Source organism: Schistocerca piceifrons, chromosome 2, assembly GCF_021461385.2.
Source record: "Schistocerca piceifrons isolate TAMUIC-IGC-003096 chromosome 2, iqSchPice1.1, whole genome shotgun sequence".
Taxonomy (NCBI): domain Eukaryota; kingdom Metazoa; phylum Arthropoda; class Insecta; order Orthoptera; family Acrididae; genus Schistocerca; species Schistocerca piceifrons.
The window spans coordinates 939,869,005-939,894,358 of record NC_060139.1 but is presented as its reverse complement, the minus strand read 5'-3'; the positions used below and the strand labels follow the sequence as shown (position 1 = coordinate 939,894,358).

Genomic DNA, 25,354 nt, shown 5'->3' with positions numbered 1-25,354 from the left:
ACATAAATTCTCATATCTGTATTTCAATTTTCTGACCACTTAATTTTTTTCCAGTTTTGTATATATTTTTACTCTGCATCTTACCAGAATATAATCAATGGATTCTTAAAGGTTTAGGACCATCACATCCTGCACAGTTTCTCTGTAGTTTGATAAATTATAGTGCATTTCATTTTTAGTGTCATTTGGCCCTTTTGAAGCTCATTTCCTATTTGGTTTCTACTGGAAGGATGTATTAAATACAAATATGTTCCTCTTCAGAAATTACATAAATTTATGACCTCTCTAATTTCTGATATTATACAGTGAAGAATTCTAATTCTTCATTACGGAATATTCTATCAGTAGTGTCAGTAACACTGTAAAGGTTGTCTACCTTCTGATCACAACATCAGCACATCATCACAACTTCCATCAGTTCTATAGAACATCTTTTGCCAATTTATAAAGAAAGTTTTGTTGTTTTTTTTTTTTTTTTAAAGATACCTTTGATATTTGCAATAATGTTTTTGATCTTCCAAACAGCCTATTTCTTAATTTCCTCCCTGCTCTGTTCCTTTTTAATAAAAACATATGTCCTTATTTTATTTTCTCTTCATTTCCCATTGTGATTCCCATAACTGAATAGCATCCCATTTAATCCTACTTAACTCTTCTTCCAAACCTAATAATGGGCCTAAGGTTCTAAAGTTCTGCAAAATGCTAGAAGCATTGGTATGGTAAGATCCATATTACTGTTTAGTCTAATTTAGAGCAGTAAGTTGCTGGCAAAGTAGTAGCTGGGTGTATCCCATGCCTAAAGTCACTGAATGGAATCCATCAGTCCACTACTTCCAATGTTCCTTCACCAAGATGGTGATGTAGATGTCCCAGGATCTTGAACATGGCAGCAGAGCCTCGAGGATCATCTGACACCAGCCTGCCTGGGTCCAAAAAGGATAAGTACCACTTTGCATGACGATCTCACACAAGCAGAGCCAGCTGCACGGTACGACCATCTGGAGTGGGATCTACTCTGGTCATTACCTTAATCTGCAATAAGATGTAAATAGCATTTTTCCCAATTCTTAGCAGTACGTTTTGCAAAGGTACAGACTATGACTCGACTAGTGTTCTGAATTAAGTCATCCTATACAGTACCTGTATGAGATTCTGGGGAAATATACAGATCTACCAGACAATCACCACCTATTCCAGGCAGCACATAAATCTTAGACTGCTGCTAATGTATAACCTTAATTTAACCATGAGGAATTTTATCAGTTCACAAATTTTGATTTTGAAAATTAGCTATTCCATCTGAACCGTTGCCTCATCAGTAAACGAATTGAAGATACAAACCAACAAACCATGGGCTAAAGATCTTTCATTGTCAGTGCTTGGCAGATGAAAGACCCTGCATGCTTCGAAGATGATATGAACACACTAACTGTGACCTATGCAAAACTACCATACGTTCAGCATGCTACAGTAGTATGCTGTGTGCTAAAACCCCAACTGTTCTGGTGTATCAACAAGCACTGGCACGAAGACTAAAAACGCAAGACCAGAGAAGGCGGTAAGACGATGTCAGCCAATAGCGCGCTGACCAGGACATCACCATGATAGGAGCAGCATAGACGAAGTGAATATAATTGTCACTCCTGCCAGCCTCGGCCGGACGCTAGTGGCACAGTGCTAGGAGAGCACTACGATAGCAGTGACGTGTGATCCATATGAATTGCTTAAATGGACCTTGTATACAGCAAAGGACTTCGATTGTTTGCATGTAGCTCATTGCTTGCAACACCATTGTAAATTCAAAGTTAAGTATTGTCAATCTTCTTATTTGTAATAAAAACTATTAATATGATTTTGCTTGAATTGATGTATAGGACTCCTTCAGGCATCCTATACGAGATGAGTGGGCATGACCCCACATTTGGCAATGACATCTTACAACCGAACTCCGCGCCTCACAGCCTCCGAATTTGTTTTTTTTGCTGGCACCTTAATTCTCTCCTGTCTTTTCTTTGCAGGTGCACTTATTTGCTTCAACAGTTTTGCGTCATATTTGCTAATTAGTGTTTTCAGGTGGGCATTGCAGAAAATTTCTTTGCTTGCTTGCCTTGTCTGTTTGTTGCATTTGTGTCTTCGAACACGCCCACCCCACCTATCCCGCCCCCTGCTCAGACGCCACAGCCGCAAGCGTTAGATACCACACAGCTAATGCTGATGTATAAGTTCCAGATGCAGTAGATTTCTGCACCACTCAACACGGTGCAGCAGCTACCAGCCAATGCTGCGCGGCCGACAGAACAAGCAACACCTACTGCTATATCGCCTTCTCGACAGTTTAGTGAACAAGATGAGGAATGGCTCAAGTGGTTATCCCAGTCTGATGAGCACATCATATTTCACAATGTACCAGGTACTGTGAAACGTCAATATCTATTTTCAATGGTAGGAAGTGCAGTGTTCCGCCTCATCACAAAACTTTTTCCTAATGCCAATCTGAGTGAACTTTTTTACAGCCAAGTGGTTGATAAACTAACCAACTATTATGACAAACAAGTGAATATGTTAGCAGCTAGGTATCTTTAACTGCAAAAAAACGGTCAGAACAAACTTATCACAAGTAGGTAACAGATTCGCTGGGTATGACAAGGAAATGCAAATTTAAATGTGCTTGCAGTGCTTTATATTCAGATGTTATGTTGCGTGAAGCAATCATGTACAATTTACCTGATGTCAAACTCAGAGAACAGATTTTGAAACAGTCCGATCCATCATTTCAGAAGGTAGTGCAAATACTAGATCAGTATGATTCCAGTGCCTTGCCGGATCATACATTTGAACAGCTAGCTATTGGTCAGGTTGAGCCCCTTGCTTGCGATCGCCCCATTCCACAAAGCAGCTTGCGCTAGCTGAAGTAAACAACGCTGCATGCCACATAAGCAGTTCGCTAAACAGGGGCTACACAGGCGAAATCTTGCCCTCGGTGTTATTCGCAGCACAAATGCCAAGACTGCCCCTCCCGACAAGCTCAGTGTTACGCTTGTGGTACGAAAGGACACGTCCAATCTGAATGTTTGCAACGGAACAAACATAAGAAGTCGGCCCACTCACAAAATTCTAGTCACAAGACCCAGGTCATTAATGCAGTATATTTAGTCTTCAACAGGCATTAGCAAACCTAGCAAGCATGCAGTTTCTTCAGCGATACACTAGTCGAACAAACTTCTTGTTCATTTACTTATTTGTGGGAAACATGGGAAATTTCAGTTGGGCATGGGTGTCTCTGTCACTTTGCTCAATTGTCACACATAGGAACTGTTACGTTCCCCACACCTGCCTAAAACTAGCATGCAACTGATGGCTTATAATGGACTAGACATTCCTGTTCTAAGAACATGTACGTTGCCTGCCATGTATCGCTCACATATGCAAACAGTGACTTTTAGTGCTACAATCACGCGAATGTGAGAACATATTTGGTCTTGATTCTTTTGATTTGTTTGACTTTAACATTCAGGACAAGGTGTTGTCAGTGTCTGCGTTCAATGCAAAAGACAGTGTAGCTAGCTTGCTAAAACAATTCCTGGAACCCTTTGAAGGTTTAGGCAAAGCTAACAATTTTGTTGCACATATTAAGCTGAAAGGTAATGATCAGCCGTTATTTTGCCAAGGCAGAACTGTTCCCATTGCATTATGGGACAAAGTCGCTGCTGAACTTAAAGAATTGCAAGATAGCGAAGTTATTGCGTCCATGTCAGCTAGTCGATGGGTAAGTCCACTGGTTTTGTTCCCCGAACCTTCAGGTTGCATTAGCCTCTGTGGGGACTAAGTCTACAGTCAAGCTACAAACTGTCGTTGATACTTCTCAATTGCCATGCCCAGAGGATCTCATGGACAAATTAGGCAGTGGATGCTATTTTTCAAAAACTAATTTGCACAACGCGATCTTCAAATACTGTACCACTTGACGAAGAATATCAAAAAGTGTGTGTAGTGAATACTCACTTGGGCTTGTTGAAATATTTGTGTTAGTCCTTTGGCAGTGCCTCCGCACCCACCATTTTCCAACGGTATTTGGAACAGCTGACTGCGCAAGTACCAAACCGTTCAAACTATTTGGGCAATATTGTCGTAGCAGGTTGTACACCTGAAGAACATATTGGAAATTTACGTCCTTTTTTCATGTGTTATCTGAGACAGGACTAATGTGTAGACTGGACAAGTGTGATTTTTTTAAACCCAAGTTGTAGTATCTTGGTCATGTCATGAACAGTTAAGGTGGACATCCTCTTCAGTTGCATTTGTTAGCCATACGAGGCTTGCCAGTTCCTCACAATACCACACAGAATTGCAGTCAGTTTTAGGTAAAATGAACTATTACATTCGGTTCATACCGAATGCTGAAAAAAAAAATCACAACTCCACTGCGTCACTTGTGTCGCAAGAATGTCCCCTTTGTTTGGCCAGATGAATGCCAAGTGGCTTTTCAAAAACTTAACGACGCATTGCTCAGTAATCAATGCTTAGTTCACTTTGATCCTAACAAACCAGTTGTATTGCAAGTTGACGCTTCCTCTTATGGAATCGGTGCAGTACTTTTGCACAGAATTCGTGATGAAGACAGGCCTATTGCTTTCGCATCAAAAATGTTGTTCAAAGCTCAGTGTAACTATTCACAAATTGGGAAAGAGGCTTTGGTTACTGTGTATGGTGTCACCAAATTTCACCACTATTTGTACGACAGAAAATTCTACTTAGCAACAGATCACAAGGCTTTGCAGTCTGACAGCTAACATGGTAATGCAGACACACTTTCACGCCTTCCAATCAGCCATGAAACAGACTTTGACATTTCTGCTGCATGTTGTTGTCACATCGATGCTCAGAATTCTGAATTGCTTCAGTCTTTTCCACTGAACTATAAGAAAATTGCACAGGCCATGGAAGCTGATCCAGATTTGTACATTCTGCTAAAATATATTTACAAATCTTAGCCCCACTCATTGAACAGCATAAAGAACTCTGTAGTGCGTCCATACTTTGCACATTGGCATAGCCTCTCTGCACAGAAAGGTGTAATTTTTGTTCAAAATAACAGTGGACAGTCATGTGTTGATCCCTAACACATTGCAAAAAGAAGTGTTGCAGTTACTTCACCAAGGACACTGGGGGATTGTTCACACAAAACAGTTAGCACATCGACACTGTACTTGGCAGAGTATGGATGCCCAAATACAGACTTGCGGAACCCCTTTGGAACACTCGGTTGATTGTGGTTGACTCATATAGTAAGTTTCCTTTAGCTGTGCCAATGTACTTGACAACGTCATACAGCACAATTCAAGTACTGTCATCGATATTTTGCCCAGAAGGTTTACCTGAAGTAATAGTGTCAGACAATGGCCCTCAGTTCACGTCAAATGAATTTCAAACATTCTGTAAACACAATAGCATACGGCATCTAACTAGTGCCCCATTCCATCCACAGTCCAACAGCGAAGCAGAAAGTTTTGTCAGAACCTTCAAGCAGCAAATGGCCAAACTTCACTCTGCACACACCAGGGATCAAGCACTGCAACTGTTTCTAACCTCATATCGCTCGCACACATGAAACGGACCATCGCCAGCGGACACTGCTCCACTCTCCTCAGTATCGTTTCACGCCACATGATATCATCTTTTACAGGGTTTTTAGTGGCTGCAGACAGTGGGCACAAGGTGGGATCATCCGTCGACTTGGTGCTTGCATATATCTTATTTCGGGTCCAGATGCTTGCAGTGCCGCCATCAAAATCAATTTTGCCTTTGTCATGCACACGATGATCTTACAATCTCTCTTTCCCCAGATTCATGGATCCGGAGGACAGTGCAGCCACAGCAGCCGCCAGAGGGTGTCCTCACGACACTGACGGCGGGATGAACCCACGGAGACGGAGCCACCTCCATCCTACCGATGGAGGTGGACCCGCCCGCACCGCAGCAGTTATCGCATTCTTCATCTGGTTCCCCTTCTGGTCATTTTCCAGGGGAGGTTTCTGCCAGAGTGCAGGCTGAATGGTGAGGTACGGCCAGAAGCTTGAAGTCCCCTGGAGCCACAGCTTCCAGCCTGGCTTTGTGTCCACACTCCTGCCTCCCCCACCGTGTTCGCACTCCCTACACGACAACGGTCCATCGCTTTGGGGGAGGAATGTTCTGGTGTAGACAAGTGCTGGCACGAAGACTAAGAACGCACGACCAGAGAAGGTGGTGAGATGACGTCAGCCAATAGCGCACTGACCAGGACGTCACCGTGACAGGAGCAGCATCTAGACGAAGTGAATATAAACGCCTCTCCTGCCAGCCTCGGCCAGACATTTCTGGCACAGTACTAGGAGAGCGCTACGATAGCAGTGACATGTGATCCATATCAACTGCTTACATGGACCTTGTATACAGCAAAGGACTTTGATTGATTGCATGTCGCCCATTGCTTGCAACACCATTGTAAATTCTAAATTAAGTATTGTCAATCTTCTTATTTGTAACAAAACTATTAATGTGATTTTGCTTGAATTATTGTATAGCATTCTGAGAACAAAGCATCCTTCAGGTACCCTATATGAGATGAGCGGGCAGGACCACACACCAACTGCCTTCAACAGCCTTCCTGGTCTACCTCAATCCATCATTTGTGTTGCTACAGGTCCTGTGCCATCAAAACAACAAAGGGCAGCTGCAATGACTAGATGACTACACTGTCCTCTGCTTAGAAATGCATTATGGTACAGCTGCACAGCCGTATTTCCAGTATCATGTGCACAGCTGTACACAAAAATTATTGTCTGGTCATGAAATGATTATTTTGTCATGGTCAAACAGAATATTTATCAGCTTTAAGACAGACTAACCTTACATGCACACAAATGTCAAACGTACAGTCTGTGTACCGGCAGTTTGACTTGCACCAGTAGTAACAAAATCAATTTCTATTTTTGGTTATAATCTTCAGTTGGATTTTACCTTGAAGTATACTGAATATAAACTTTGAGTAATAACTCAATAATGAAGGATTTTCAGATACAAATTTATATCAACTATTTTCCTTATTTTGGTGTGTACAATTATTCTTATGAAAATTTGAAAAACTAATTTTGAACATACTGAACACAATACAATAGAAACAACATCTACCTTTCAGAACTTACAGTTTCCTCCAGAGAGGAAGGAAGAATAGGTTGTGGACAAGGAGAAGAAGACAGTTCACTATGATCTGAGATTGATAGAAACCCCACTGTGGTGAGCACAAGGGAGAGAAAGGTGAAGGGAGTTGTGCAAAAAACAGGAAGAGGTCAAATGCATTACAAAGGTAAGCATTGTGTCAGTTTCTGTTTAGAAACGATAGGAAGGACAGATTGAGAAGTCCTGTTGAATTAAAAAGAAAGGAAATGACAATACAATGAGAGAACAATGACGATAAAACAGTAATAGAATAACTTACTGAGTAGAAAAAATTAGTACTAATTTAAAAAATCTACTTATGGGAAAAATTGGGGAGTTATTAACAAAGGTCAAGTGCAGGTGGGTGATATGGGATAGAAAAACAGTTGGAGACAACATTCCTATTCCAATGTTAAGGTAAATTGATACTGGGTGGCAGGATCCAATGGCCCACATGGTGTAGCAGTCATCTAGATCCTTTGAGTCATGCTGCAGAGCATGCTCCATAACTGGGTGCTTGAAGTCCCTGAGGAAGGTTAATGCGTCCATTCATGCACTCAGCCACTTTACTGATGGTAACTGAGCACTTCTAAGATGGTAAATAACATGTGTCTTCCTAAGTGTTTCATATGAAGGACTGATAGAATATGCAGGCATGTTCTTCTGCAGCTGTGATGTATGTGGGTCCTGGAAAGGCGACAGACTCCTTCCCTTTTCTAAACACTGGATTTGGACAATTTGGACAAAAATATGCAAACACCACAAAAAAATGCATGCTTCAACATCAATGCAGATATTAGCCAAGCCTGCATGTTGTGCTGTTGGATTGTCCAGCAACAGCACCTGTGCAATTTCTCAATATATTGCAAGTGTCAGTCGTGGTCAGAACAGAGTTCTGTCTAGTTGTGAGCATATTATACCAGTGAATTCAATATGGGAAAATCGATGGTGCTTGTATAGTGCGTGCTTCCATAACCAAAGTAGCTGAAGTGTTTGGTATTCCAAGAGACACCATACTGAAGATTTATACTACATACAGTTAAAGCGGAAAAACAATGTGCACTAAGCCACAATGTGAACGAAAGTGTGTGTTGAGTGGTTGTTACAGAATGTAATTTATGAGGACTGTGATTAAAAGAGGACAATGCCTGCATAAATCACTGTAGAACTGAATGCCACACTCACGAATCCCGTCAGCACCAAAATAACACTAAGGCAGCTCTATAAGCTGGGAATTTTAGTGCATGGTGGAATTTGAAAAGCGCACATCGGTGATGTAAATGACTATAAAAGGTAAAAGATGGAGCCAAAGTCATAAAACCTGGGCTATGGAGCAATGGGAGAATCACTGGTCAAATGAGTCTTTTTTTTCATATTATTTCCAATTCCTGGCCTAGTTGACATCCAAAGAGTCAAACATGATATAATTTCAGTGATAATTTAGGCAGCCATATCACAGAATTCCAAGGGCCCCATGCTCACTCTCCACAGTTACAGTACTGCCCAGGATTACATAATCATTCTGGCTGATCAGATCCATCCTATGGTACAATGTCTGTTCCCCCATGGTGATAGTGTGATCCAAGATGGCAGGGCATCTGTTCACGCAGCTTGCTATCTCCAGGACTGGTTTTGTGAGCATGGAGATGAATTGTCACATCCCCCTTAGCCACAAGTCACCAGATCTCAACAGCTGACCCTTTGTGGTCTGCTTTGGAGGAAAGGGTGTATGATCACTATCCATCTTCATCTTCATTACCTGCCACTATTTTTGAAGAAGAATGGTATAAAATTTTCTTGAAAATTGTACAGGACCCAATTTTACCCATTCTAGATGACTAGAAGCTGTTTTGAATGCCAATGGTTTTCCTATACCGCATTAGGCACATTACTGTGTTGTGGTTTTGGTGTTTTCATATTTTTGTACACCCCTCTAATACACGCAGTGTTTAGAGAGGCCAATGGTATGGAAAAAGTGACAAAACAATAGCAAAAAATAATACAACAAAATCTTGGCACAAAGAAACACAGGAATTGACAATAGTACTGGTTGCAAAATACGTGCAAATTAATTAGACAATGGATAGACAGATACTGCAACTACAGAATGAAGGCACTGTATGCAGAATGGTGCTGCTTGTAGGATGCACAACTGTGATGACAGAATGCTGCAGATGGAAAAGCTTAGGTGATAAAACAATCACCTTTCTTCCATGTAACCCTAGCAGTGCACCTGTCAATTCTCTCTCTCTCTCTCTCTCTCTCTCACACACACACACACACACACACACACACACACACTTGTGAATAATTTTGGGAACAAAACTGCTGAGCACACTACTTGAATAATATAAGTTATTTATACAATAATGCTAAGCCTAAGATACACTTTGTACAAGTGTATACAAATGCCATTGCAATTGCTGTGTTCTGTTATATTCATTATATTTGCTTTAATACACCTTGTAAAGTTACTTCCCTGGTTTATAATTCATCATTATTGAGGAATCAATGGGCAGTTAGAAAATTTTACTACTAACAGTGATACAAAAGTGGGACGTAGGTAAAAAATGTTGACTATCCTAGCACTAGACAAACAAATGGTGCTTAAGGAAATGATCACGGCAGAAACTGATATTTACTCAGTAACTGTTATAATAAAACAAGTCTCTAGAGAAGAGAAAAAAGGTTATTGGGTCACTTGTTAACAAGTGAACTGCTTGCTTTAATGACGAGCAAGTTGAATGTATATTTCAGTAACTAGCTAAATCACAACACATTTTTTCAAAAATCACTGGTTTCTCTCTTTATTTTTTCCAACCTGTGAGTACTTCATCATTGACAGGGGCGAAGACAGATGAAAAAGTAGCAAGTTAGGTACCAAGATATAATAAATATTTTGTGAAGATTTGGTTTTTTTTCCCCTCAACAAATCAGCTTTGTGGTGTAGTATTGTGTATATTTTACAATATTTTGATACTGATATGTGTAAGTCTTCAATGGGTCACAATATTTACAAAGAGAAAACATAAATGGAGTTGTAGCTACACGCCCCAGATGCTATCACCATTCAGTAACTTTAAGATGTCCTAAGCACAACAGCACAAATGGTCCATCAAATTTGTGGCCAAGAAAATTTAACAACATTTTATGGAGAAAAAGGTGTAACATCCGCAAATATGACGTGCCTTAAAGCCAAAAATGGCCATTCTGAAGATTACAAAATAGGAATAAAACATTATTGTGGTCATGTTAATCCCTCTCACTGGTAGCACAGCCATAATACAGACAGTTAACACTAAGTGTATATTTCAGCTGCCACATAAGACACCTTCCTTATAGAGTTCTGTGGAGCATGACCTACACCTCCATTCCAATGTGAGTAAACGCATGCAGGTCAGGCAATCATGGCAACAGAAGAGAGATGCGTAAAAGCACTGATACTACACAGATCTGAAACAGCCACCAAAACACATTCTTGAACTGTACTGTAACAGAATAAATGAAAATCAAATATATGAAAAGCTTCTCAAAATTCAGAACTTGGGCCTGCCCAAAGCTGAATTCCAGTCAATCATAAGTTCTGAACTCTAAATACCTATTGAAGGCTAAATCCACACCAAGTGAGCTCAGAAAGCAGCATGGCAACATAGTGATTGAGGAACGATGTTTACATAATGAAGTACATAATAACAGTGCTCTTCTCTCTCAACTTAACATTAACACTGGAGCATGTGGCGGGAGGGAGGGGGGGGGGGGGAATAGAAGAGCTGCTGAAAACTAGAGTCAGCTAGTTTTGCTTTAAGAATACTAACCAACTTTCAGGACACAAAAACTAGTCAGTTTCTGCACATTTTCAGTGACTGATGTCGTATGCGTTAAGATTGCCGAAGCATTTACAACGAAGTCCCTGAATTTACTGTCCTCCAGGAAGCTGTAGTACACAAATAATACTTGGAATGCAGACATGGAAGAAACCTGAAGTAGAAAGATCCAAAATATTTACCAAGGCTTGGAACATATATGAAAAAGATAAGTTCTATACCGTAGAAGGTGGGACTGTTCATTGCAGCTGACAAAAATATAAAGTCTATGAATGTCAAAACCAAGTCTCGCTGCAAAGTTACCTGGATGTAAGTGGCCTAGGTGAACTCAAAGTAATCACTGGATGTTTCTACCAGCCACCCCATTCAACCATAACTGTTGCAGAATCATTCAAAGAAAGTTTAACATCAGTAGACGGAAGTACTCAGATCACAGACTGTCACATATACAGGTATGTACTCACTGCAGGTGGCACGGACAGTCTTGCGTAGTAGTTCAGAACACATTTTCCGAAAAATGTCTTGAGCAGCAAGTTCAAAAACCCACACTCAATGTACATATTTTAGCCTTTGTAACTACAAACAGGCCTCATCTTATAGACCGTGTCAGTACAGAGAAAGGAACTAGTGATCATGGTATCATAGCGACAATTGTTAAGCTAATAAATTAATCAAGACTAGGAGAATTTTTATGTTGGAGAGAGCAGACAAGCAGTTACTGGCAAGATGTTATTTATTTCCAATATAATGGACGTGTAGGATTTTTGGGTGAGGTTTAAACTGTGAACAGTGTTCTGTAGAAGTATGTGCCGAGTAATTTTGGAAAATAAACACTGTAGTTTAATTACAAAACTCAGAAAATGCTGAGGAAACAAGAGATTATTGCACCCTCGAATGGTAAAATGTTCATAGGTGAAAGATAGTAGAAATTTGTGTGTGTATAAAAAGACTGGGGCACAAAGCATACAAGAATTTCCACCATGATTAATTAGCAAAAGATCTTACTGAGAACCCAAGCAAATTCTAGTCCTATGAAGTGTATCCAGAAAGTAAGTGCCATTTCATTCTGCCGCCTCTGCAGCACTAGGATCGGTTCTGCACATTCTCACTCATCTCTCTGGTTCACTGGCTTTCTACTGACATCACTACAGCCAGATTGTGCTGTGTTTGCATATTTTTAGTGACCATTCAAAATGTTTAAGGCAATCTCTGAGTTTGACAACTGTGAGTGTGTTCTGTAATACAGTTTTTGAATGTAATGAATGTTAAGCTAGCTGAAAATCGAATGTAATGAATGTTAAGCTAGCTGAAAATCATTAAGAACTCTTAGAGAGTTTACAGTGAAAATTTAATGATTGATGGAATATGCGGTACAAACTAATATTCATGGTGAAGCAAGAGTGGGTGCCCTTCTGTTGTCAGTGATGGTTTGGTTGAAAATGTGTGAGAAAATTAGTGAAAATATTTGATTCACAATAAGAATGCTTTGTAATAAGGTTCCCCAAATTTTAAAATCTGTTTTATGCAAGACTGTCACAAATCGCTTAATTTTCACAAACTGTGTTCCCACTGGGTTCTGAAAATGCTTATGGATGTCCACAAAACGAAGTGAATTGGCGGTGATTTGACATTTCTTACCTGATACAGTGATGAAGATGAATGCTTAAACAGAATTGTGAGTAGTGATGAAACTTAAGTTTGCCATGTCACTCAAGAATCAAAAAAACAGATGGAGTGGAGGCAGTCAAGTTCCGTCCCGCCACCCAAAAAAGAGTAAAGATTCAAAGCAATGCTGTCGGCACAAGAAAATCATGTGCGCTGTGTTCTCGGACAGAATGGGCATTCTGGTTGACTTGTTCCCAGAGGCGAAACTGTCAATGTGCAACACTGGGGAAACTTCGGTGCTCAATTAAAAAAAATTATAAAATAAAAATAGGTGTGGAATGCTCAGTCAAGGTATTGTGTTGCTTGATGTCAACCATGTCCCTATTCTACTGATGTCACTCATAATCTTATTTAACAATTCATTTGGGAGGAGTTTGATTACCCACCACACAGCCCTGATCTCGCTTTCTTCCGACTAAGATTCGTTCTTGAACTCAAGCATGATATAGAAGAGGGCACTGGCAGTGATGATTACACAAAAAACAGTGTTCTGCATTGGCTGGTGGCATGTTTCTAGAAAGAGTGAATAGAAAAATTGGTTTCCCACTACAAGAAATGTGTGAACAATGGTGGAAACTGTAGAAAAATAGTTTAAAAATGTGTTTCTAGTAAAAATGAATTTTGGTTTCAAAAAGTGTTTTTATGAAGCTTTTTTCCAAAACAATTACTTTCTGGACATGCATCATATGTAAAATAACTCACACGATCGAAGACTTCTACTCAGCCACTCGCCAACAAGTCTAGTGCGGCAATAAAAGACAGTAAAAGGAAAGCTGAGCTGAAATTGAAATTTCAAGTTTTGAAACTCACTGATGCAGGAGAAACATACAGACATACCATCATCTGACCATTGCACAGACGCCTGTATGGGAGACACAGAAATGGGTATCCCTGGCACTGAAAAGCAACTGAAAGAGTTGAAAACAAACAAGTAACCAGGTCCAGATGGAATGCCAATTCAGTTTCTTCCACACTGGCCCCATATTTGATTTGCATTTATCATAAATCTCCTGCCCAGTGCAAAATACCAAGTGATAAGAAAAAAAGTGCAACTGACATCTGTATAGAGTAAGGGTAGAAGATTCTTACTACAAAATTACAGACCAACTAACCTACCTTTACCATCTGTTTTCTGCTGAACTCTTGTGCATACCCTCTGCCAAGCACTTGACCGTAGTTTGCAAAATATAGATGTAGATTCTAAGTTCAAATATAACAAATTTCTTTGAGACAAAGTTTCTGCCCACATATCAGCATAGATTTAAGAAGTATCTTTCATCTGAAATTCAAGCTTGCCCCTTTCTTGCATGATATCCTACAAATAATGGATGGGGGGCTAATGAAGGTCTGAGCATACGGAACATGTTCTCAGATATATGAGGGGGTCCTTGAGCACTGCTTGAGCATTTGGGATCCCCACTAGGACAGGTTAAAGGAAAACATTGGTGCAATTCAAAGGATTACTGCTAGGTTTGTAGCAGGTAGATTTGTTTGACATGCAAGAATTATAAAACTGCTTCATGACCTCAAATGGGAATCCATGGAGGGAAGACTACAATCTTTTCATGAAACATTACTGACAAAGAACAGAAAAATGCCTTTTCCTCCTGACTGCAGAACAACTCTACTCTCACCAATGCATCTCTCTGTAAGGACTGCAAAGACAAGATAAGTAATTTTAGAGTTTGTATGGAAGCATCTAGGCAGATGTTCCTCTGTCACTCCATTTGCAAATGGAACAGTGAAGGGAATGAGTATTACTCTTCGCCATGGACTGTACAGTGGCTTGCACAGTATTTATGTACAGGGGGAGATCAAATAGGAACTGAGATTGTTTTTTGTAAACTTTACTGAATCAAAAGAAAGATACTGAATCAAAACAAAGATACACTCACCTCATTTTTCTACATAGCCCGGTCACTTTGCTACTCATTTTTGCCATCAAACTGGCAACTTTTTGATGCCTTCCTCAAAGAAACACAAGGGACATTGGCGCAGCCAAGTTCGTACAGACTCCTCTAGTGATGCACTGTCATAAAACTGGTGTTCACATTATTGTTTCAGCAGTCCAAACATTTGGTCATCACAGATGATAAATCTGGGCCGTAAGGGTGTTCTGGCGTTTCTCAATGAATTTCCTCCAGCTCTTCCCTTCTTTAAAACAGCAGAATCCAATCTTGCATTGTTTTGCAGGATAATCCCACACTGATGTTTCGTGGAAAAAAAAAAAAAAAAAAAAAAAACACAAGCTTACCAAGTATCTGACTAGATTTGGAACTGGATTCAACAGACAGAACTCACATCACTCTTCATGGAACAAAATTGACGAATGTAAATGTTATTTGTGGAGTACTCCAAGGAAATGTGATAGGACTGTTACTATTTACAGTGTACATAAATGATCTAGTAGGAAGCATCGGAAGCTCTTTAAGAATGTTCACAGATAATTCACTTGTCTATACGAAAGCAGAAACGCCAGAAGACTTAACTGTATTGCAGAATGACTTGCAGAGGATCGATGAATGGTGCAGGGTCTGGTCCTGGACCCTGAATGTAAATAAGTGTAACATATTGCGCACGCACAGGAAAAGAAATTCACTACTGCATAACTACACTATTGATGAACTGTTGGAAACAGTACCCACCAGAAAAAATCTAGGAGTGACTATCCAGAGTGACCTTAAGTGGAATGACCACATAAAACAAACAGTAGGGAAAGCAGATGACAGACAGATTTGTAGGAAGAATCTTAAGGAAATGTAACTCATCCATGAAGGAAATGGCATACAAGGCACTTGTTTGACCAGTTCTTCAGTTTTGTTCATATTTGTGGGATCCAATGCAGAGTGGCGTGTTTCAACACAGGATTGTTTAGTCGGCACGAAAGTGTTACAGACTTGCTCAACAAACTCCAGTGACAGACATTACAAGAGGCATTGTGTATTACGGAGATGTTTACTATTGAAATTTTGAGAGAGCACTTTCCAAGCAGGGTTAGACAACAGATAACTTCTTCCCACACATGCCTCACAGAACGACCATGATGAGAAAATTCGAAAAATTAGAGTTAATACAGAGGCTTACCAACAATCATTCTTCCCATGTGCTATTCACGAGTGGAACATGGAAGGGGGGATCAGTTAGTGGTACCACAAGTATCCTCTGCCACACACCGTTAGGTGGCTTGCGGAGTATTATGTGGATGCAGAATCACATTTCAGATTGGCTGCCAACACTTCCATAGCTTATTCATATCACCTAAGAAATTTCAGAAAATCTTCTGCAATAAGATCCTATACAGCATAATTGTTATCCGATATGATGCTTATCTGTGGTCATCTTTGGTGGGATACATTTTCCACAGCTACCTATCCTGACACAGATGTTTTACTGTACGCCATTAACACACTTGAGTCTTCGAATGGGTTTCTTCCCAAAATTGTTCAAGGAACCATCTCAAAACTTCTGCAGGTTTGGTGCCTTCTTTTGCAAAACACTTGATTATTATGAGCTGCGCACCACACCTGTGCATCTCTTGTTCACATAGTGGTCTGACTCTGCCAGTCATGTCACAGAAACTGCAGCATCACAACGCTATTCCCAACATCCCCACCGACATTCTGTCAAGATCACACTTATTTCCGTCTTACCACAGCTGTCAGATTTAAATTCTGGTTTAGATTTGATACATCCTCACAGGTGCAGATTTTGGAGTAAGCCTTCATGCAAAAGGGACCACTCCACATTTGAAAGCAATTACAATTACGTGTAGAGTTCACGAAAACTGCTGCCTAGCCCTCTATTGACTAATTTTGACACAGAAAGTAGTAAAATACAGCTAAAGAAATATGATTATCTATTCACAGAAATAAAATCTCTGAAAGAAGTATTTTCAAGTAAGCAAAATTGTTTCTCCTAAGCTAATCTTTCTATACCATAACAAACTTTTTAATAGAAATAATTAGTACTTATGAATCTATAAATCAGCAGCATGTAAACATATAAGTATATTTTTGTAAAAAGTATGTAAAATTTTTCTGACAGTAGTTCTTTCCGTGCACCATTCATAAATGGTTTAGAGAAGGGGGGGTTATGACAGCTGGAGTATCCTCTGCCACACATCATTACAAAGTTTAAGGAGTGTGGGAGGAGATGACTGGTATTAGTTAGTCAACACACTAGAAATGTAAGCAATATAAATTTTCGTCCTTACTCTTCATTCGAACAAACATTCTAAAGTTTAACACAACACCTGTTCAAGCGGCATCATCAAATATTACAAACCCACTCCAATAAATGTATTTCGGAGAGAGTTGTTGAGTATAGTTCATGACCAACTATGCAAGTATTTATGATACTATGTTACTGCAGAGCATAGTTTGTGAGCCAGTTTACATTTGAAAATACTAACTGCATCTTTGAAGCCTAAATTCTCTTAACATTAAGAGACAAAATATTGGGCACGGGAACATGCCTTAGACCATGGCCGAGTGCCCATACAGTAAAAATCACCAAGGATGTGAAGACTGTCTTGAAAACTTGCACTGAATAATCAAATACTCCACAATACCTCAACATTAGCAAACGTGATGTCAAGTGTGAATAGTCAGTCAAACTGCTTGACAAATAAAAGTAAAGTTTGTATAAGTAAGTGCTGTATGTGTAAAAATGCCAACATGTACAATCACAGAGTGTGTTTAACTTGCACTATAATATCAAAAGTTGTGGAAAAGCGACATGTAGAATTGGACAAATTTGACAGTGTAGCAGCAGCATCTTACAAGTGAAGTGTAACATCAAGTCGAAAAGTTTCAAAGCTTTGCTGTAGGGAAATTGTGTGCATCGAAAATAAAACTAACATAATCATTGTTTGAAAATACAATATAATACTGATACAGCAAAAGTCTACTCACCAACTGGTGGCAGAAGAAAACGTGTAAGATATGGAAATGCGTAAGCTTTCAGAGCTAGTGGCTCCTCCTCATAGCAGAAGAGTTGAAAGGAAAGGAATAGGGATGAATGAAAAAGATTGGTAAGGTTTAGAAAATGGAGAGTGTTATGGAAAAGTCATCTAGAGCCCAAAGTCAGGGAGACTAATTGGATGGGGAGGGAAGATTGATTATTGGTGCCTGCACCAGACAAGATTTGAGTACCTGAGAACAGAGAGATGGAAAATGAGGTAATAAACACGAAAGAGACACGGAGCTTTCATTCAAGAGTCAATGAGAGTGGAAAGCTAAGTGTATTGTACATAGGTAAGGAGTGCAGGGAAAAACAGTCAGGTCAGAAAACAAAAGGGGAACAAAGAAAAGAAATAGTTACTGAAAAGAATTTCTGAGGCCACATAAATTAACAGAAATTTAATCCTGGTGAGTGGCGAGAACCCAATGTAAAACCTTTCAAGCAGCAAATCTGACACTGAATCCTGCCTTTAAGAGTTCTGACCATATCCCAACTTGAATCACACCACTACCTCAAAATTACCTCATCCATGCTTTCCAAAAATTCCTAATGTGTAGCACTGCTTCGTCACCCTTTCTCAGGTCCCTACAACATGACCCTACTCTGTTATATTTGGAATTTTAGATACTTCCTTTCCTAAAATCTAATGATTCCATCATCATGCACCCAACATGCATAGGATCCACCACTGCAGTGTTGTATTGTATTGAACTGGGGACCTAAAAACGACGGAGAGGCTTCGTCCCCACCGTAGCCCTCAGTGGTTCACAACTCCACAACACGCTACAGCAGTCCACTGTCGCCCCACACCAAACCCAGGGTTATTGTGCGGTTTGGCCCTCAGTGGACCCCTCCCAGGAATGACTTACACTAGACGAGTTTAACCCCAATGTTTCCATGGTAGAGTAATATGGTGTACGCTTTTGTGGAGACAGTGTTTGCGCAGCAATCGCCGACATAGTGTAACTTAGGCAGAATAACGGGAACCAGCCCGCATTTGCCAAGGCAGATAGAAAACCACCTTAAAAACCATCAACAGACTGGCCGGCACATCGGACCTCGACACTAATCCACTGGGAGGATTCATGCCAGGGACCAGCATTCTGAGGCCACATAAACTAACACAAATTTAATCCTGGTGAGTGGCGAGAACCCAGAAAAAACTTTGGAATTCAGCTCGTCATTAGTACTATTCTGGTCTTCAATGTATTTATCAGTTACTTCAACAGAGCTACGACTACCTAAAACTATGCCCTGAAATGACATCCATTTCATGTGACATTTTGCCCTCCACACCTAGAATAGCTTTTTGTACCTGCCCAATCTCCACAATAACCCAGTCATACGCTATGCTGCTCCTCCATTCATTTCACTACCCAACGGTTCCTACCACTATGACTGTCCCCACAATAGGACTTGCCGATGCACCATCCTACAATCATACATAAAAGCCCTGCCACCGGAAAAACATATACTATCAAGTGAGAGTCACCTACCATGTCATGCAGCAACTGTTATGTAACAACTGTTCAGCCTTTTACAATGGTATGACTACCAGGAAGTTATCAGTCAGGATGAATGGGCTCGGACAAAGGGTGCATAAAGGCAACACACATCATGATCTTGCAGAGCAGGCTCTACAGCACGACAGTCGTGATTTTGGTACCTGTCTCATCACTTGCCAGCTGGATTCTCCCTCCTGGCACCAGTTTCTCTGAACTCCACCAGTAGGGACTAGCTTTACAACATGTGCTTGTTCCTTGCCACCCATGTGGCCTAAATGTATCTTATTTTCTGTGCTCTCACCATTTATTTTTAGTAACTATTCCTTTTCTTCGCTCCCTTCTATTTTTCTATATTTTATTTTCTGACTTGCCTATTTTTCCTCACCCACCTGAACTATCTATAATGTATGATGCACTCAGCTTTCCATTCTTACTGACACTTGCACATTTTTTCCCCAGTAATCTCTGTCTTGCTTATCATCCTAACTTCCACTGTAAGTTCTCACGTGTTCAAATTTCATCTGGTATAGGCACCAACAATGTCTTCTCTTTTTACCCCATCCAGTAAGTCTCCCCTGAGTGGCAACTTTACATAACTCTTTTCTATTTGCTAAACCTTTCCTGTCTTTTTCCTTTATCCCACTTCCATTCCCCTCAACTCTTCTGCAGGAGGAAGGAGATACTGGCTCTGAAAGCTTGCGCATTTCCATATCTTTTATATGTATTTTCTCCAGTGCCATTTGGTGAGTAGATTTCTTTACCAGTCCATATTAAATTAAATGGAAAATGGTGTTTCATTTTGATTGTGCAAATGTGAACTTAAAACAAAAGTTCTAGTTGTGAATGGAAGATAAACCAAGACGAAATCTGAGTAACAATGACTGTACTTACCACATAAGCTATGTGCTCATGATGAAGTTAAAGACTTAAAAAGTAAAACTTTCACAACAGAAGCTAAAATGACAGTGAAATATGCAGAGAGAAAAACATTTGGTGCTAAATCATGCAAAGGCTACAGCTTTATAAATGAAACCTTTGCAACAACAAAACAACATACTATCCAAAAAATGTTTAAAGCTCTGAAAAGATTCGTGAACAGTTTGTTGTTAATTACATTCAATAGCAATTACATAAGAGATATAATGTGAAAAGGAAAGACTGGTACCACAGAGGAGGGGACTTTGTTTGAAAGTTTAAATTAAAATTTTGAATAGTCTCTTCATTGTGCCTTTTGCAACTCAATGCCTCCTCTACATGGCAAGTAGCAAGTTATCCCTTCCACATTGCTGTTATTCAATCCTGAACATTCTAACATTTAAATGTAGTCAATACTAACCCTACAGTAACAAAATCCACACATAGTAGAATAGATCACATTATGCTTAGTAAACAAATAAAGGCAGTGTTAGGTGCATGAATGTGGATTTTATTTTTTGCTACTCTGACCACAGTTAGCTAGTGTACTGTGTAAACCAAGCATGCCAAAAATAACAAAATTTGTGGGGAATAAGTAAATGTAAAGCATTCTGACATCAAAACTCTAGAAAATGAATTAGCTACTTAGGATTGTAATCTGGTTTACCAGTGTAAAGTGTCAGAAAGCAAACAGGCAAATATTATAATAGTATGCTAAGACATTTGGACTCTGTTTTTACTAACCCATAGCCAAGGTGCAAAAAACACCAAACTTTCACTTCCAACAAAAATGATCAAACACACACAAAATATTCAGTAACTGCACCTGCTAAAGTTGCCAACAAAGCTGCAGATTTTCAAGACAAGTACAACGAAGCACAACTATTATAAAAATGTATTATGTATGTATGTATGTACATTCCACACCTCCTAAACCAATGGACTGATTTCAACCAAACCTGATATACGTATCATTTACCATCTGGAAATTGTCGCTATGTGGTTAAGAGCCATCTACCTCTCAAAGGTGTGGGGATGATAAAGCAGTGTAGCCCACAAATTGCGAATACACATACTTTAGTCATACAGTATTTGCGAATAAGAGCACTCACAGACCTGCAACGAACTTTATATGTAACTTCAAAGCTGTAGGAAATTTTCTCTTGCTAAGGACCTCCATAAAATGACAAAAGGATAGAAGCTTAACACTTACCACATTTTCACTGTTCATGTACTAAAGCTTCCATATGGGGCACGATGTTTTAATTTATAACTTCTTTATTACTAACTGTATTCATACCGCCAAAAATTATATCATCGTATGGCATGTAATTCGGGAGACATTAAATCACAAACACTGAGATCTGCGAAAAACTGCGGCGCCATGCAAGTCATTTAAATTCATTACTTGGTCGCCACTACCTCTATTCACAACACCTTTTGCAGACAGGATCCACATCTGACTGTACGTACTTTCAAAAATTTATCATTGTACAACAAATGTTGTTGTTGTAGTCTTCAGTCCAGAGACTGGTGTGATGCAGCTCTCCATGCTACTCTATCCTGTGCAAGCTACTTCATCTCCCAGTACCTACTGCAACCTACATCCTTCTGAATCTGTTTAGTGTATTCATCTCTTGGTCTCCCTCTACGATTTTTACCCTCCACGCTGCCCTCCAATTGGTGATCCATTGATGCCTCAGAATATGTACAACACATAGTTCAGGAAAAATGACATCATAAAAACTGAGCTGGGTCGAAGTTGAGTGACTGCAGGAGGGTACAAGATGACTTAGAGAAAATTTCTAGTTGATGTGATAATGGCCGTTTGCTCTAAATGTCGAAAAATGTAAGCTATTGCAGATGAGTTGAAAAACAAACCTATAGTGTTCGGATACAGCATTAGTGGTGTCCTGCTTGACACAGTCACGTCATTTAAATATCTGGGCAGAACATTCCAAAGTGATATGAAATGGAACGAGCATACAAGGATTGTGGTAGGAAAGGCGACAGGTTGTCTTTGATTTATTGAGAGAATTCCGTAAAGGAGACCACATGTAGGACACTAGTGCAGCCTATTCTTGAGTACTGCTCGGGTGTTTGAGATCAGTACCAGGTCGGATTTTAGGTAGACATCAAAGCAATTCAGAGATTTGTTATTGTTATGTTCAAACAATATTTAAGTCTTATGGATATGCTTCGGAACCCAAATGGGGATCCTTGGGGGGGGGGGGGGGGGGGGGGGGCAGAAAATGTTCTTTCCGAGGAATACTACTGAGATAATTTAGAGAACTGCCATCTGAAGTTGACTGCAAAACAATTCTGTTGCCTCCAAATACACTGTGCATAAGGACCACAAAGATTATATACGAAAAATTAGGGCTCATACAGAGGGATATAGACAGTCATTTTTCTCATGTTCTGTTTGCATGTAGAACAGGAAAGAAAATGACTATCAGTGATACTGGGTACGCTCTGCCACGGGCCTTAAAGTGGATTGAGGAGTATCGATGAAGATGTAGGGCGGCTTGAAAGTGAAACTGCAGGGCGAAATTCACTAGACTTACAAATTAAATGTGTGTACAAGCACATGAAATATGTTAACTATATGTGAAATATATTTGAGATGTGCATATGCGGTCAGAGTCAAGGGTTAAAAGAACCATTTCAATCAAATCTGGTATTAATTATTTATAATATTTATTAGTTATGATCTGGAAGGAAATTCAGTAGTGGCGGGAACCACCAGCCTCCTACTCGGGTAAGGGCGATGAAGTGGAGAATGGAAGGGGTGGAGGAGATGGGGACGTATAAGAGGAGGAGGAGGAGGAGGAGGAGGAGGAGGAGGAGGAGGAGGAGAGGGGCACAGAGAAGAGGCCAGAGGAGATGTACAGATATGGATGAAGGAGCCAATGAAATAGCTCTTAATCAGCCAATATAGCCAAGTCTTCATGGAACATAATAAACTTTTCAAGTCATCCCAAAGCCAGAGCCTGAAATTGTAAAATCAGACACGAAGGAAAAATAATTACTGATACTAATAAGATTGGCAACATTTTTAATAAATAATATTTGCAGCTCCAATCCCGGTAATATCACAAATGAGAGTGGAAGGTAAAGCTCTGCCCCATACAAGAGCCACCCCTTAAATTCAAATAAGTGAATGAAAAGGAAATAGGCAGGATAATAAGTAACCTATGGAATAACTACTCGTCAAGTTGGGAATGTTTCTGTAATGTTGTGATTTTAAAAAAATAAAATAAAAAATAAAGAATTAGCTATTATAGTTACCCATCTGATTAACCAGAGTATCAGAGAACACACTTTTCCAAATGCATTGCAGTGGAGCACAGTGCATAAAAACGATCCAAGGAAGAGGTTCCACACTTCAGTCCCATTTCATTAATACTCGTCTTCAATACAGTATTTGCTACCCACCCATGATGATATTGCACTTGGCCTGCCACAATTGTTACCGGAAACATGCAGTGATGCTACTGTAAACAAAAACCATATCAATTTTTTCAACTGTCATATACACTGTGGAAGTCTGAACAGCTTTACAAGCAAGTTGTCTGGTTGTTAGAACAGCAGAACATGTTATGTTGGGTTTCAAACGCACAGGTAAACACACCAGCTGACCAAAACACCCCCACTCCCAGGTCCAATAACACTGTTGTTGACTAATGCTTGTATTGCTGACACGACTTAATGGCTATTTCTTGAAAAAGAAGTTACTAACAGGTAGACAGCACAGCTTCCGAAAGGATCAACACTGTAACAGCAATCATAACTTGTGTAGTACCCAACAGCAGGCCACATTTCAAGACCTCACTAAAGACTTTGATTCAGTAAACTATGAGTTATTCTTAAATAAACTTGATCATTCAATATAAATGCCATATTCATGTAACTGCTTACTCAAAACCTAATTAATTGTAAGCCTTATAAAAAGCTGACTTGCAAAAACTATGATCTTGTCATGAGTTTCCAATCCAGATACGAAACAGTCACACAAGGCGTAGCCCAGTGATCAGTTGTTAGCACTTCACATATCCTAGTGTAAATAAATAAATAAATGCTATATAGAGCCACCTCTTAACTCCCAATCGGTAAGCTATGCGGACATCTTGCTGCTATTTGTTGACAAACAAAATGATGAACTATGTATCTCCAGGATCAAAATTTGAAGGTTATTATAAGTAAATCTGAAACTTCCAAATTCACACCAAACCTCTATCAATAATATAGGTGGAACTAACAAGACAGACACAGATGGATGCAGATTTCTACGTACTGGTGTATACCTAGATGAAAATCTATGATGAGTAAACCATACAAATTTTATATGAAATAAAATCTGTATCTCACTGCACCTAATCGGCCATTTGTCAAAAGTAATCTCCAATATGACACTAAAAAGTGTTTCTTATGGACAATTCCTGCACAGATTAATTATGTGATAGACATATGAGCTGTGCTGCTGATACACATATGAACACAGAATATTATCCCTGCAGACTAGGATACAGACTCCTACCGGGAAAATCTTTGTACATCATGAACACCTCACAGTTTGACAAAATTTAACAATATTATGAAAAGGATAGTTGCTACTCACCCTATAGCAGAGATGTTGAGTCGCAGATAGACACAACAAAAGTACTTTCAGAAAGTGAGCTTTCAGCCAACTAGGCCTTCATCGGAAATAGACAACAAACACAAAAAACACACCCACGCACACGACCACAGTCTAAGGCTATGGAAGCCATCAATTCAATTTCAGAATATTTAAAAAAAAAAAAAAAAATGAACAAATAGAATGTGAATCCCTGACACACACACACACACACACACACACACACACACACACACACACAAAGAAAGAGAGAGAGAGAGAGAGAGAGAGAGAGAGAGAGAATCAAAAATATTCCAGATCTAAAACAGTATACAACAATGATGACAAATACTTGTTCACATAACTCTTAATACATTATGCCATTTACAATTAGTTTCCTATCCGACACTTTAACTGTCAAGTTTGTAAATGTGGCACCACACTCTCCCATCTATGAACATAGGTGACTCTTGACCCTTCAACTTTTATGATTATAAATGGCAAAACACATTTAAAAAATCAACTGTTTTGTTGTGTGTAACACACTTTGTAATAAATTACTAGTGCTCATACCAATGTGTTACGTGTTAATCCATTAACATACAGTATTCACAGTAACCTAAAATGGAACTATTATTATTATTTTTAATTCTTCCCCTCCCATAAATAAC

At 39.6% G+C, this 25,354-nt stretch overlaps 1 protein-coding gene across 1 annotated transcript in view; it reads right to left on the bottom strand.

Annotated features, from left to right (window-relative positions):
* The window catches only part of LOC124774922 (zinc finger protein 2), a 63,443-nt gene that overhangs the window by 36,864 nt on the left and 1,225 nt on the right, over positions 1-25,354 (bottom strand). The gene's annotated exons all lie outside the window — the stretch shown is intronic.